We start from the raw sequence: 9,495 nt of genomic DNA, 5'->3' as shown, positions 1-9,495 counted from the left end.
GCCAGGGCTGGGACTACCATGCCGCTTGCTACTGGAAGTGCTTGGTTTGGCTGAAAGTCCCCGGCCTCAATCCCTGGGCCGGCGGAAGGACACAGGTGGGGCTCACTGGACACAGAGTGGGAAGCAGAGGACTCAGTGGTTTCTGTATGGAGCATCTTACTAATATGGGTTGAGGGTCTTGGAGCAAGCCCAGAGAAGGGAACAACTGAGATGCCATCAGAGTGAGCCCAGGCAGCTTCCACTGGCTGGGACAATGCTCAGGGGAGAGTCAGCAATGTAGAGGGAGCCAGACCGCTGGGATTCACCTCTTGGTTTTTGTATTGACAAGCTCTGCAAGCTACTTCACCTCTCTCTACCTCAGTGTCCTCATCTGTATAATGGGGGCAACAGCAATCATAATAAAAGAGTACTATCCTCATAGAGTCGTCAGTGTGATAGGACTTCAAGTCTCATTGAAGATTTAGAGGAACATAATGACCTGACCTACGTGGACAGCTGCAAGAACAAAGGTTTCCAACACCAGGAAGTTTGCAACAACCAACCACACTCCCTCCCTTTTTTCGTATAAAACGAGCCTGAATTCTGACTTGGGGAAGATGGTTCTCCCTCATCTTCTAGGTGTGCTGGCTTTCCGAGTCAAGTCATTATTCCTTGCCCCCAGTACTTCATCTCCCGATTTACTGGCCTGTCGTGCGGTGAGCAGAACAAGTTTGGACTCGGTAACGTTAGGATAATTAAACCAAATAACATATATAATGTTCTTAGAACAGTGCCTGCAGCGGGTCAACTCTGCTCGCGCCAAGCTGGATTTTTACGCACGATTTCATTTTTTCAGGCGGTGCTGCCATCCTGCAGTCCACACGGGAGACGCTCCTGGGGTGCGAGCATGGCAGCCAGCGTGAGGGTGCTCCCGGGACCAGGCACCCACTCCCCAGGGGGGCAGTCAGTCCAAGCCACCACTCACCACACTTTTCTTTAGTTGGTGATGCACTCCTGGGCAGGGGACCAAGTAGCAAGGCTGAGGCAGTGGTTCTGCAACCTGAGTATACATCCGGTATCTGAGCCCCATCCCCAGAGTTCCTGATCCACCAGGTCTAGGGGGGGCCTGAGAATCTGTGTTTTGCACAGGGGCCCTGCTGGGGCCTCACCCACTGGGGGAGGGCAGAAAGGCCTGAGAAGCCCGTCTCCGCCTCCTCCCAGCCAGGTGTCACTGCTCACCCTCTGAGCCTCAGTTTCCCTATCTGTAAAAGAGTGGAAGGTTCCTGACAGAGCTGTTGTGAGACCTGAATGACATTATCTAGGAAAAAAACGTTTACTAGCGCCTGAAGCTGAGTGAACATTCAAACATATTCATGCAGATGGCCGTCATTACCGTTTCACAGACTGTGAGGAGGGCCGCGCAGCCAGGGCCTGCTGCAAGGAGGGGCTCACAAGAGGTCTCTTTAAAATCGCTGCATGTAGCAGTGGGGTTACAGCTCGATGGTAGAGTGTGTGATCCTGGGTTCAATCCCCAGTACTTCCATTAAAAAAATTAAGTTAAATTTTAAAAAAGCTACATGTATTTCAAACCTAAAGGCATCTCCCTGAGGAGTGGAAAATAAACATGTTCACACTGACTCTCCCCACCCCGGCTCCAAACCCCCGGCTTTTTTTTTCCTACTAACACAGTTACATTTTCTCTCATCGACAATAAAATTTCTTTCAGCCCCCACAGCCACCAGCAAGCCACTGGCTGCAAGGAATCCCTGTTTTCTGGACGAGGAGACTGAGATTTTTGTCAGACTCAAGAGCGCTCCAGCATCCCCGAACGCACACCCCCGTTTTTGCTTATAACTTGATCATAGTCTATTTTATATATGATAGACTTCCCCCATTTCAATGGCACCCTTCAGTGATTTTTAGTCTGTTTGTCCAACTGTGGAACCACCACTGTAAATCAGTTTTAGAACACTGGCATCACCCTCAGAAGATCTCTCATGCCCTCGCCTCTCTAACCCGGCAGGCTTGGGGGGCAGGGGCTGGCATTATAAGCAGGACAGCAATACATGAGTCTGTCCAAATACCCAAGCCCGAGCTGGAAGCTCAGGGCTCAGGGCTGGTGTCTGGGGAGTGGAGTGGGTAATTGTCATTCAGAACAAGGAATGACCCCACCCCTTCCTGGTGCTGAGCACCTGGTGAGTGTGTGGCCAGAGCACATAGAGATTCTGCTACAGCTGCAGCTTCCAGGGAGGCTGCTCTGAAGAGGTATCAGCAAACATGCTGCATCCTCATGGGAATTCTCAGTCCCGAAGCCCAGACAGCTGGCTCTGGCCAGGGGGTCTCTGTGTGCGTGGCCTTGGTAAGAAAGACCAAAGTGACAAAAAAACAATGCCTCAAGATCCAAGGCCAGATAAGAATACTGCATAAGACACAAATAGCTGATCCCTTTTGCTCCTTCAGCTGGAGCTCGCTGAGCGCCAGCTATATTGATTGATTAATAATAATACTAGCTACCATTGTAGAGAAATTAATTTGTAGCAAGGCATTGTGCTCGGAAATGAATTCTTATGATAACATTTAATTCTTACACAACTCTTGGAGACAGGAACACTTAGTGTTCTGATTTTTTTCCCATGAGAAAACTAAGGCTCAGAGAGATTGAGAGACTTGCCTAAGTACATACACTAAAGCAGATGACTGAGTCAGAATTCAAAACCAGATCGTCTTGGTTCCAAAAGCCTGCGTTCTCCCCAACGGAACACAGCAGTGGTGAAACAGCCACAGGGGAGCATGAAGCTAGCACGTTAGCGTTTTTGGAGCGTGTCCCATCTATCATCTCTGTTAACCCCTCTGGGAGGCCCCTAAAGGCAGGGACCATGTTCTCCTGTGGACACCACTGAGTCCCCAGAGCCCAGCGCAGTGCCTGACACTCAGGGGTGCCAATAAGTATGGACCAATTTGACACTGCTGAGCTTCCATCACAAGAGGTAAAAACACACTGAAACATGCACCCCAATGTTCACAGCAGCACTATTTACAACGGCCAAGACATGGACACAACCTAAATGTCCATTGACAAATGACTGGATAAAGAAGTTGTGGTATATTTATACAATGGAATATTACTCCACCATAAAAAAGAATAAAATAATGCGATTTGCAGCAACATGGTTGGACCTACCTGGAGATTATCATTCTAAGTGAAGTAAGCCAGAAAGAGAAAGAAAAAGACCATGTGAAATCACTCATATGTGGAATCTTAAAAAAAGACACAAAAGACACTGAAACATCCTGGCTTTGTCACTGAGAGGTTGAGTGAGAGGCAGATGACTTCTTTGTGTCTCAGTTTCCTTTTATGTGGAAAAAAAAAAAAGAAAGGAAAGAGAATCATCAGCTTCAGAGGATTGTAGGGAGTATGAAACACGTTTAGTATTTTGCGTCACCACGTCAGCACTCTGCTCACTCTTAGAAATATTACAGTATCCCTGTCCCAGAGATGAGGAGATGCCAGTTTACAAGGGTGAATCACTTAGTAAAGAGTCAAAAGGAGAACATGGCTGAGGCAGGAGGTGGGTACCTATCTCAGGACTCCAAGGCTTTTCCTCAACCTTACGATGCTCAAGAAATGTTTGTTGACCGACAGACCTCCTGGGAGGCTAACTCTGAGCCAGAAGAGTTGTACCAGTACAAACCTAGTCCCAGAGCACCCAGGACCCCTGTAACCAAGCAAGACCCTGTGGGGCCTTCCATGGTCAGACCCTTCCCCTACATCCTCTGCTGTAGCTTCTCTCAAGTACCCAGATAACAGTATCTCATGTGTATTTCCTGAGTTTTTCAGATACTAAAAGCCATCACCAAAGGGAAGAAATTAACTACTTGATGATCAAGAGCATGTAGTCCCCAGACCTTCTGGCACCTGGGGGTTGATAGTGTTGAATCCCTATTACCTCAACATCAGCCAATCAGAGAATTGTGCACGAGCTGATCATGTACCCTGAGACCCCACCTTTCTCACCTGGCCTTTAAATATGCTTTGCTGAAACCCTTCGAGGAGTTCTAGGTTTTCCTGGGTATGAGCCCTGTCCTTGCTCGGCCCTGCAATAAATCTTTTTCCGCTCCAAACCCCGACATTTCAGTTTGTTTAGCCTCACAGTGTGTCAGGCACACGGACTTGCCTTCAGTAACGCTCCCACAGGAGAGACTGCGTGGGCAGCTCAGCGGGTCCAGGACACAGGGGACTCATCACCTACCCCATGAATCCCAAGCCTCCAGAAAAGATGCTCTCCTTGACTGAATCCCTTTTGCAAGCACCTCGTCTCTGCCTCTCTTCCCTCAGGAATGTTCTTGTGAAGGTGAAACACGTGAATTCTGAAAGGGAACAGTGAATAGTTGCTCTTGTGCATTGTTATGCAAATGCTACACAAATTGGAGTCTTAAATCTGGCCCTAATGATGCCATCCTGCTTTGTCTTCCTGCCTCCCTGACACCCATTCTGAGATGCACTGTACAGATGTTAGTTTATTATGTACACCAATAACTCACTCTGCATCTTAGCGAGGTGGGCTGTTGGCAGCCACCATCGTAGCCCTGATTGCAACGGAATGTGCCCCTGTGAAAGATGTGATTTAAGCTCTTTGTAGCCCACAATTCAAGAGCTTTCTTTTATCAGGGCCCAAGAGGCAGCTAATCGTGTGACAGAGTGATGGCAAATCCAGAAACAACGCTGCAGATCCCATGAAGAGGCTGATTAAAAGCTTACTTGAAATTTGGAAAATAATAATTTTTAAAAATGATAACATTAAAAAAAAAATCTCAAGATGCACAAAGAAAACCAATTTAGTTCGAGCCAATCCTTCATCCACAGAAGGATTAGAAGAAAGGTTCTGCTTTATACTAAATGTGGAGACGGCTTTGCAGCCAAAACATATAACTTCCTGCTAATTACTCTTTCAAGCTTCAACATGTACTTTATTAATCTTTTTCCCACTTTAACAGCCACAGATGTAGACTTAATTCAGTGCGTAAGCAACAGAACTTGTTTAAGTTCAGCGTGTCAACTGCATCTTTGGTGTTCGCCACTCAAGGGCAGGGATGGTGTTGGCAGCGCTCAGAAATAGAAGTCATGTCAATCACGTTTGGCATCATCCTTCCAGGAGATAAACCTGTCATTAGCACATCCTAGCTGATGTACTCAAGACAGAATGGTGTGGAGTCTTTGTAACGTTGCTCAAAGAGAAAGACAGCTGAAGGAGGAATAAAAGCAGTGATGAATCATAACACCCTCTCCTGCCCAAGGATCTGGGAGATGTTCATTCCTCAGGATGGATCCAAAAGAAAACTAGTAAAATAATACCGTAAAACAGCAATTACCTGGAAGCGAAACACTTTCAAAGTTCAGAATTCTGTGTATGTTTTGGGGGCCACACTCTGCTTCTACTCTTTCATCTATCTGCCCATCCATTTATGCATTTTCTAATTGAATAAATTATTTTATAATTATAATACCTACATAGTAGGTATTGAGTACCTCCACTGTGTCAAGCACTGTGTATGGGACTTAGGCAAGTCACATACAAACATTCTGTACTTCAGGAGAGGGAAGAAGAATCACTATGTACTGGGTGCCTACCATATGTCAAACTGAGACCAGAAGGGTAGGGGCAGAGCACAATCATTAGAAGAATGACAGAGCCATTGAGAAAAAAACAGGATGCGACAAAAACTAGTTACAACCAACTAGGCCCAAGATGGCAGAAGATTTGAGTCCAGTGGATCTTGAGCCTCATCATACGCTCGTTGTAATACATTAGCTGCTAAATGACACACCCACAGGTGCCATGACAGTTCCTAGGCTGACCATAAAAAGGCCAAATTGGGCAGTGGCCCAATTTCTGAAAATCCCTGCTCCTTCCCCCAAAGTAGTTAGAATATTCTTCCCATCTATTAGAGAATGAAATTACCCAGCCCACAAAAACTAACCATCTCCATCACCACAGGTTGCTCTTGCCTTCTAAGAGGATGGCATTCTATCTGTGAAATGTGTATCCCTCTAAGTAAAATCCCTTTCATTTGCTATTACTAGCTCTTGAAATCTTTCCTGTATGAAGCCAAGGACCGTCACTTGGTGGCCCATCCCAGACCACCCTCTCCCTCTCCCACTTCTCCTTCAACAAAATACTGCAGAGAACACTCAGTAACCCCCATGCCCTGAGAGGTAGATATTATCTCCATTTGCAGATAAGAAATCTGAAGCTCAGAGAGTCTGACTAACTTGCCCACCATCACACAGCTAGGCTATAGCAGAATGGGATTCAAATGCAGAACTGCTACTATCTGAATTCAGGATTCTTTTCAATCCCAAATTGTAAATTCTTAGGCGTTATGGATCATGTGATAAATAATTATAATGTGAAGTGAGGGTGAAATTTGCTCAAAAAACAAGTGGACAAAGCATTTGGAAGCTTAGAGTAAACAGAGAATACAACCAGCTTATGAACATGGGGGGATTGTTGGGTAAGGATCTCTAGAAGACAAAACAGTTGACCTAGCTCTTAAAAGGGTTAAACATTTAGTGATTAACATTAAAAAGGACAGTTATAGGATGGGGAACAGCCTGAGCAAACACTTGCAGGATGGAAAGCACGGATTATATTCAGGGAAATCTAAGTAGTTTACAAAGTGAAAAAAGACAGATAAAAATTAAGGGTATTATGATCATTTTAACAATATTGATTCTTCCAACCCAAGAACACAGTATATCTTTCTATCCATTTGTGTCATCATCAGTGTCTTTCATCAGTATCTTATAAGTTTTGGAGTACAAGGCTTTTGCCTCCTTATGTAGGTTTATTCCTAGGTATTTTATTCTTTTTGATGCAGTGGTAAATGGGATTGTTCCCTCAGTTTTTCTTTCTGATACTTTGTTGTTAGTGTATAGAAATGGAACAGATTTCTACATATTAATTTTTTGTCCTGCAACTTTATTGAATTCATTGATTGTTCTCTGAGGGTTCCTTTAGGATTTTCTATAGATAGTATCATGTCATTTGCAAACAGTGACAGTTTTACTTCTTCCTTTCCAATTTGGATTCCTTTTATTTACTTTTCTGCTCTGATTGCTGTAGCTAGGATTTCAAAAACTATGTTGAATAAAAGTGGTGAGAGTGGGCACCCTTGTCTTGTTCCTGATATTAGAGGAAATGCTTTCAGCTTTTCACCATTGAGTATGATGTTAGCTATGGGCCTGTTATATGTGGCCTTAATTATGTTTAGGTATGTTCCTTCCATACTCACTTTCTGGATAATTTTTATCATAAATGAGTGTTGGATTTTAACAAAAGTTTTTTCTGCATCTATTGAGATCATATGGTTTTTATTCTTCAGTTTGCTAATATGGTGTATTGTATCACATTGATTGATTTGCAGATATTGAAAAATTCTTGCACCCCTGGAATTAATCCCACTTGATCACGGCATATGATCCTTTTAATGTATTGTTGGAGTTGGTTTGCTAGTATTTTGTTGAGGATTTTTGCATCTATGACAATCTGGTATTAGTCTGTAATTTTCTTTTTTGTGATATCTTTGTCTGTGTTTGGTATCAGGGTGATGCTGGCCTCATAGAATGAGTTCAGAAGTGTTTCTTTCTCTGCAACTTTTAAGAACAGTTTCAGAAGGATAGGTATTAACTCTTCTCTGAATATTTGGTAGAATTTACCTGTGCTGCCATCTGGTCATGGACTTCTGTTCATTGGGAATTTTAAAATTACTGATTCAATTTCAACACTGGTAATTGGTCTGTTCATACTTGCTATTTCTTCCTGGCTCAGTCTTGGGAGATTGTACCTTTCTAAAAATTTGTCCATTTCTTCTAAGTTGTCCATTTTATCAGCTTGTAGTCATCTCTTATTATCTTTTGTATTTCTAAGGTGTTGGTTGTAACTTCTCCTTTTTCATTCCTGATTTTATTGATTTGGGTCCTCTTCTTTTTATTCTTGATGAGTCTGGCTAAAGGGTTATCAATTTTGTTCATCTTTTCAAAGAACTGGCTTTTAGTTTCACTGATCTTTTTCCTTTTTTTTTTTTAAGTCTCTATGTCATATATTTCTGCTCTGATCTTAATGATTTATTTCCTTCTACTAACTTTGGGTTTTGTAGGTTCTTCTTTCTCTACTTTAGGTGTAAGGTTAGGTTGTTTATTTGAGATTTTTCTTGTTTCTTGAGGGAAGCTTATATGGCTATAAACTTCTCTCTTAGAACTGCTTTTGCTACATCCTGTAGGTTTTGGATTGTCGTGTTTTCATTTGTCTCCAGGTATATTTTGATTTCCTCTTTGATTTCTTCAGTGATCCATTGGTTGCTTAGCATCCATATGTTTGTGTTATTTGCATTTTTTTTCTTGTAGTTGGCTTCTAATCTCACGGCCTTGTGGTCAGAAAAGATGTTTAATATAATTTCAGTTTTAAAAAATTTACCAAGACTTGTGATCTATCCTGGAGGGTGTTCCATGTGCACTTAAAGAAAATAAATGTTCCCCTGCTTTCAGGTGGAATGCTCTGTAAATATCAATTACGTCCATTTGGTTTAATGTGCTATTTAAGGTCTGGTTTTCCTTATCGATTTTCTGTTTGGATGATCTGTCTATTGATGTAACTAGGGTGTTAAAATCTCCTACTATTATTGTGTTACTGTCCATTTTTCCTTTTTTGTCTGTTAATATTTGCCTTATATATTGAGGTGTTCCTATGTTGAATGCATATATATTTATAATTGTTATATTTTCATCTTGGATTGATTCCTGGATCATTATGTGTAGTGTCCTTCTTTATCTTTTGTGATTCAGTGCAATCCTTATCAAATTACCAATGGCATTTTTCACAGAACTGGAACAAAAAGAATTAAACATTTTGTATGGAAACACTAAGACCCTGAATAGCCAAAACAATTTTGAGAAAGAAGAATGGAGCTGGAAGAATCATGGTTCCTAGCTTCAGACTCTACTACAAAGATACAGTAATCAAAACAGTATGATACTGGCACAAAAACAGACACAGATGCTTTTCAACAGAACAAGATAGAGAGCCCAGAAACAAACTCATGCACTTATGGTCAATTAATTACAACAAAGAAGGCAAGACTATACAATGAAGAAAAGATAGTCTCTTCAGTAAGTGGTGCTGGGAAAACATGTAAAAGAGTGAAATTAGAACATTCTCTAACATACAAAAATAAACTCAAAATGGCTAAATGAAAAACCAGATACTATAAAACTCCTAAAGGAAAAACAGAGGCAGAACAGTTTTTGGCATAAATTGCAGCAATTTATCTTTGGATCTGTCTCCTAGAGTAATGGAAATAAAATAAAAAATAAACAAATGGGACCTAATTAAATTTAAAATCTTTTGCACAGCAAAAGAAACAATAAACAAAGCAAAAAGGCAACCTACAGATTGGGAGAAATTATTTGCACATGAGGCAACTGAAAAGGGCTTAATTTCCAAAATATACAAACAGTTC

Source organism: Vicugna pacos, chromosome 13, assembly GCF_048564905.1.
Source record: "Vicugna pacos chromosome 13, VicPac4, whole genome shotgun sequence".
Classification (NCBI taxonomy): Eukaryota; Metazoa; Chordata; class Mammalia; order Artiodactyla; family Camelidae; genus Vicugna; species Vicugna pacos.
The sequence above is the reverse complement of the archived record's forward strand: the minus strand, read 5'-3'. Positions refer to the sequence as shown.